The sequence below is a fragment of the Pinus tabuliformis genome, chromosome Q (assembly GCF_031772625.1).
Source record: "Pinus tabuliformis cultivar Carrire ecotype Pingquan chromosome Q, CPIR1, whole genome shotgun sequence".
In the NCBI taxonomy this organism is placed as follows: Eukaryota; Viridiplantae; Streptophyta; class Pinopsida; order Pinales; family Pinaceae; genus Pinus; species Pinus tabuliformis.
The window spans coordinates 1,173,274,890-1,173,282,088 of NC_142296.1; the positions used below are offsets into that span (position 1 = coordinate 1,173,274,890).

The 7,199-nt window shown below is 33.0% G+C and overlaps 1 pseudogene; it reads right to left on the reverse strand.

The window, feature by feature from the left end:
* Positions 1-501: 501 nt before the first annotated feature.
* Positions 502-2,478, reverse strand: LOC149223866 (F-box/kelch-repeat protein At5g26960 pseudogene; annotated as a pseudogene).
* Positions 2,479-7,199: the final 4,721 nt, after the last annotated feature.

The window sequence follows — 7,199 nt, forward strand, 5'->3', positions numbered from 1 at the left end:
GATGATTGAATATTTATCCAGTTATAAGATATCATTTGAATGGGTGAACACAGTTTGTAGGACACATATTAAGCTCCTTTGATGATCAGGAAAATCATTTGAACTTGAACTGTTTGCATGGCTGCCCTATAGCAACAACTAAGCCATCAAAACAACTTGAAAATAACATCCTGAGAGTTACAAAGTTTGAAAAACTAAGAGCAGATATTAAAGACTATGAACTAAATGAGTTGAGCAGTGACAACAATTGTGAATTCATGGTCTAAACAAATGCCATTTATGCTTAGATAATGAAGGACAGACACAAAAATGGTGATTCCATGGTCTAAACAAATTGGTCTTTGAAATAAATCTTATCTATTATTGGACACTTAAGAACAAGAAAATGCAAGAAGGCAATGTCCAATCCATCCTCTGCATAAATCAAGTAATAAAAAGTTGCAATTGTAAGAACAGAAATACAATGAAGAGCAAGAGCAAGAAGCAAGGATGGAAAGTGTATCAGATCCACGGCCATGGAGGCTTATCAATGAAATTTCCATGAAAATACAGTGACAGCATTTAGGCTTGATGGAAGTCCTTATCCTATGAACTGGTTCTAAGAAAAAACAAAACCAACCTTGTGAAATCAGATCGAAAGGCCACAAAAGAGATTTCCTTACAGATTCATTAAGAAAATTACTCAGATTATGCATAAGAAACCCAGAGAAGAGAATGGGCATCCTTCATAGAGCTCATGTCTGAGAATCCTGTTACAGTTCCAGACTGGTAATACAGAAGAAATCAGCATATTCAGCTTGGCATTGAAGAGAAAGCATTAGGTGCCATGGTTAATATGAACCCTGATTTATGGAATGAACTAACACTCCACCGCAGCACAGACAACACCATTCTTAACAAGAGGCAAATCAGGTCCTCTAGCCCATTCATGCAACTTAGTATCATAGATCAACACCAACCCTTCTTTCAGGCCTCTAGCACACCTCCCGCTTCTCCTAAGCAAATCATCAATGCAACCTCCAACTTGCAAAATATAAACACAGGTACCCATTGTAACACACGAGAATTTTAGCACATTGTCCATCCTTAAAGGAGATGGAATAGGAGGAGGCTTAATCCGACTCCATGAATCATTCCTGGTATCATATCTCCAGAAAGACAATTCAACTGCATGACTTGACAGCATATAAATATATGATCCCATCACTGCACAAGCAATCACACAACCCCCCATTGGCAGGGCCTTGGTCTTGAGCCAAGTATTAGTCTTGGGGTCATAGGAATCCATAGAGCCCACATAAGCATAAGGCTGTAATGAGAAACCATTCTTTTTACCAAACTTAAGCCCTCCGATTACATAAAAAATCCCATCCACAGCAGCACCCAAGCAGCCATATCTCTTTCTAGGCATATTTGCAATGGGTCTCCATAAATCAAGGTCAGGAACATATTCCTCTGCATGAACAATGGCTTCCCTGCAAGCATCTCTCCTCAGAGAGCCTCCAGCAACATAAATCCTGCCAGAAATTACACAGCAAGCAAATTTCTTCCTTGGGCACATCATGGGGGCCTTACGAACCAGAGACCTAGTCCATGCATCACAAACTATGGTACAATGAAGACCACCATTGTTAGAGCTAGTGGCAGGTACTGCACCTAGAATGAAGATCTTGTTATTCAAGACTGCAAGCTGGGCATACAGAAGTGAATTTTGACAAGATATATAATCCATCAACCATTCATCCCCAAACATATTCATTGCAGGGGACAGGAAGCCTTTCATCCATACTTTACTGTTTTTGCTGCAAACAGCAGAAGCAAGACCGTGATTTCCAGCACTGCCAAACACATACAGCAGATTCTCCAACCTCCCATTCTTCTTCCGAAGATCATAGTATTCCTTCGATTTGATTACTCTGTACCATCTATGGCATACAACCATGGAGGCCTGCAACGATGAGCGTGGCAGCCTGGCCAAGCACTCCACAAACAGGTCGTCTGGCAATGAATTTATATACGATTTTTCGTGGCGTACTCCCTCTGTGACCTCTTCATCAGTTTCTACCTGATTTGGGCTTCTCTGTTCAGACTGAGGGGGCGTCCAACACGATTTCATCAGGCTCCTCAGTCTCCGACTATGGCAGTTTCTACTGTCACAGCCCATCGTTCTTCCTACTATCATTCAGACTGGCTGATACTAGCATTCAAACTCGCTGAATTATATGGATCGCACAATCGCTAAAACTGAAACGCTGCTCCCTGAGCTCTCTACAGCACGACAAGAGACTGGAGAAAAGTTGGAAATTGGATATAACTATTTGGGCGCCTCTAATAGTCAACCAAATAAGGATTCGATCTGAAAAGCTCTTCAATCAGATGATCCAAATCATAAAATCAGATTTTCTGATGCAGAAAAATTTACAATCTCACAAATCTTGATATTGTGGTGGTATTTTGTCGGAATATTGTGGCATTTGGGAGAAAAGGATGGAATTATAAAATCAATTTATTAGGTGGGAAGGATATATGGTTTAATTAATAGAGGAAGATTGTGATTTTCCAATTTTAAAGAATATTTTTTGAGGCCTTAATAGTGTAGATTTAACCATTTAAATTTATTATTTTCAAAAATATTTATTTAATTTTAAATAAAATTGATAAAAAAAATACCCAAGTTTATTGGAAAAAATCAATCTTTAAAATACTTCATAGAAACACGTTAAATAATTAAATATTTAAACTGAAAATTTAATTTTTTAACTTAATTTTGCAAATTAAACAACTTAAACTTTTTTATTTTTGAAAATTTCTAGGGCAAAATCTATTAAAATAATTAAAAGATAGCATTTTTATATTATTTAATATTCTTGTTAGATCAAGTCCTCTATCTATGTTCCACGAGTGCATGATGTAGCGATTGGGGTGGTCGGTTTGTACGCACCCCGGCCCCATTGGATTTTTGGTGGAGCTGCACGGATACTGTAGCATATGTGGCGTATATTGGCTGTAATGTGAATGTTTCGATATGATGGATGTCAATTTATTCTGACACATATATGTAAAAAAAAAAAAAAAAGTCCATAATGCTTTTAAAGCAAACTAGCCCCTCCCATTTAAAAAAAAATCCTCTATCTATATCCTATAACAAACCACAATAGAGGGTTCCAATAGTCAATTCCAAAATTTTTATTATGATTATAAAAAAACATTTTTCTAAATATTATGAATCACAAAGTTAAATTCAAAAATCTCTCATTCATTTGAGGGGATAAAGTCAATTATTTTATAAAAACAAGGAGTTGAGTTTTTAAGTCACTTTTCTGGAGGATTATTTGGGGCGAGTTTTACCTAAAATTCAATTAAAATTTGGAAAATTTAAAATTTTAAGTTATTGGTTCTATTTAGTTTAAATACTTCAACTTCTTTTTAAGGGTAGTAAATCTAGTTTTGCATTTAAGAAAAAATTTAAATAAAAATACATTATAATCTTAATTATAATTTTTTTTTGATGATTTTGTATACATTAGATAATAAAAATTGTTTAATTTTTGTATAAAACTTAAATAATAAAATAAAAAGTTAAAATGCAATTTAAATAACAAAAGGTTAAAATATTTCAAAAAATTGGCATTGTAATTGCAAGTTTGAACTATGTAAACCATTGGAGTGATTTAGGTTTTTTCCAACTCGGTTGAATACAATTATGTATTCAAAAATGTAATTTAAGTAACAAAATTTAACTATACAGTAAACCTCTTAACACTAAATTTAAGTTTTAATATTGTTGAAAATAGCAACAAGAAACGCTAAAAATAGAAATGTTGAAAATAACATTGTTATAAATAGTAGTTCAGGATATACTTCAACTCTATTGGAAATAGCAAAAAATAGAAATGCTAAAAATATCATTGCTATAAATAGCATTTCGGGATAGATTCCAATTTTAATTAGACTCCGAATTAAAATTCGAATTTAGTCTCAGCAGCTGTTTGAAAAATAATTAATTAATTCATCTTGAGTTAATTAGTTGGAAAAAATCAAACATGAAGTGTATGTGAAGACATGCAATAGTTATCCCTTTGATTGGGGAAGTTATCTTTAATTAACAAGATCATGATGAGTTTTATTTTGAGTTGTAATTAGTTAGCTCAGAGTTAAGTCTAGTTAGATTAGTTCTAATAGTTTGTGGAAGTGATTGTAAGTTCACTTAGTGAATGCATGGATGCATGCAATTAGTGTTATCCAGATAACTGAATATTCTCTCATAAATAAGTCATGCAGACCCAGTTGAGATTAAAGGAAGGGACAATGTACTATCAATTAGAGGACTTTTCCTATAAAAGAAACTCATCCATGCAGAAGGAATTATCTTGGATTGTGCAGTTACAATTATCTCGTTAAGGATTGCACAGTTATTTCTGAGTTTGGTGAGTTGTGTGAGATGTGAATTCACACAGGTTGCATCCACATGACACAGGAGAAACTCCACAAGGAAATAGGAGGCTTGGAGGCAAAGGAGAAGGTTTGTTAGAATCCTTTCATTGTCTATGAGCAGCAGCGAGAGATTGTATTGAGAGCTGGATAGCTTGTGATTGTACTAAGGGCTGGATAGCTTGGAGGCATAGGAGAAGGTTTGTCAGAAGCCTTTCACTGTCTATGAGCAGCAGTGAGGGATTGTACTGAGCGCTGGATAGCTTGTGATTGTCTATGAGCAGTAGTGAGGGATTGTACTGAGCGGTGGATAGCTTGTGATTGTACTGAGAGCTGGATAGCTTGTCAGCTAAAGCCTTGTGTAATCCTAAGATATTTTCACTTGTATGATAATAGAGTAGCGATATCTCACTTGTATGATAATAGAGTAGCTATATCTCACTTGTATGATAATAGAGTAGCGGGGTTTTTAGCTGAGGCTTTTCCCAAAGTATTCTTCTGTGTTCATGTGTGATTGTTTCTTCTTCATCTGTTATATGTGTTCTATTTGATCTTGCTCAAAATCCATTAAGCTTCTGCAAGCTTGTTTGTAGAAGTAGATGAAGTATTTTACTTTAGTATATTGCATTATCAGGTGATTTACAGTGAGAATTTCTAAAAATATTTCTTAATTTTATTCATTAACTAGAGTGTATCTAACTAAACTGTAAAGCACAATCTAACTTATAAACGGAAGTCTTTTTAGCGGAAATGTACAATACAATTTCAAGGTGAAAAAATGACCGAGAAAAAGTCATTTCCTCTATTAATTAGGCTACATGAAATTGTGATTGTGTGATATGATTTTATTATTTGAAATGCATTTTTAATACATAAATTAATTTAATGCTATTAAAAATATTCAATATTTATAAATTCAACAAGTCAAACTTTGCAATTCCAACAAATTTAAGCAAATTTAAGCTCGTCAACAAACCCATTTAGTCGTTTACTTTTTGACCATTTTCAGTGAAATTTGCCCCCATAATTAGGTAGAGCTTTGTTGTAATTATAAATTTAGATAATATTATTTACATAATCCAAGCTCTTTAAAAAAATTTCAAGATGTTAAATGCAATTACGGATTCAAAAATGCAATTTTAACAACTAAAAGTTGCATAACAAAATTCCAACCAAAAAATTTATAATAATAATAAATTTATAAATTATTGACGTGAAATCACCACTTCAATTCTCTTCCCCAATTAAAATAATATATTAAACATGTTGAAAATATAATTTTGCCAAACTTAAAAATAATAATAAATTAACTTAAAAATATATATATTTTAAAGAGTTGTTTTTAGTGCGACTTTTTCGAAATTTTTCCGGTGGGTTTTTCTAATCTAATTTCTACAAAATCTGGTAGGAATTTATCAAAATCACAAGTTTAATGGGTAGCCCCTGCACAATCGAAGTACCATATGAGTTTTTCAGGGTGGTGAATCCATATATACAATCAAAAACCCAGTTTAAATAACACAAAACAAAATTTCACCTCAATCTTTTTGGCCAAATCCTGACACCGGAAAATCCAAAAAACCCCACTAAAGACAACTCCATTTAAAAAACTACTACTTATAATCTTTCACCGTATAACTCTATTAGCAACTAACAAACAAATATATATATATATATAAAATCCATTAATTAATTAATAAATATATATATATCTATATATATATATTCAATTTTCAATTTACTCCATCATTAACACCTAACTCTTTAATTAGGTTGGCTTTGGCGTAATAAACTGTGCCATCGACGCATCCCACTTTTGGACTTTTTGAAATCTACAACGGAATGGGAATCAATGGATGCAGAGTGGGCACGAGATACGAATAGTAAATGGTATGGCCGGAGTTTACGGCTCAAAATATTCCGTCCGTCGCTGCCAGTTGCGATAAATGACGATCCCCACAGTGAAACCGATGTGCCAGCCGTCCAATTCCCACTGGAAAATTGCAGGTAACTCTGTGCTGAACGTTGGATACTGTTGAGAGACGCCACAGTATTCCTACCCTGCCAAGCAAAAAGTCGTTATTGGACCGAGAGCGGTGGAATGCTAATTTCGGAAAAGCCGGAGCAACCATCACATGTGAACGCAAGGGGGCTGTTTTCTTTTTATTTTATTTTTTTAAAATGAGTACGTAGAATAAGAAAAGAATCCTCGGCATGTGAGTCTCATATGGCTCCAAATTCTCTTTTTTATTAATTATATATATATATATATATATATATATATTTATATTTATTTTATATATACATATATACCTATGTTTATCATGGTAGATGATTGGCGTTGGATTTTTTTATTTTCATTATTTATTTGTTTGTTTGTTTTGTTTTGTTTTTAGTTTTTTTTAATTAAATAGATGGGAAAAAATATAAATTAATTATTTTAAATTATTTTATATAAATAAATTTAATAATTAAAATGTTTTAGGTAGTTTAATTAGTGAAAAATTGAGAGATCCAAGGTTTAAATCTTTTCTGTAGTGACTTGATTTAGGAAAGAATGAGAGACACAATCTTGTTTAGGAGGAGGATAGGCTCTAAAATCCCAGATATTTACTAGTAGCTATGTGTTATCGAGGTGTTAGATTCCTCTGGGATAAAAAATAAATAAAATCAAAATTAAAAAATTATAATTTTACATAATTAATAAAAAAATTATTTTAAAATTTTAATTTTTTTAAAAATAACTCATAAGATTCCAACCCGTGGTA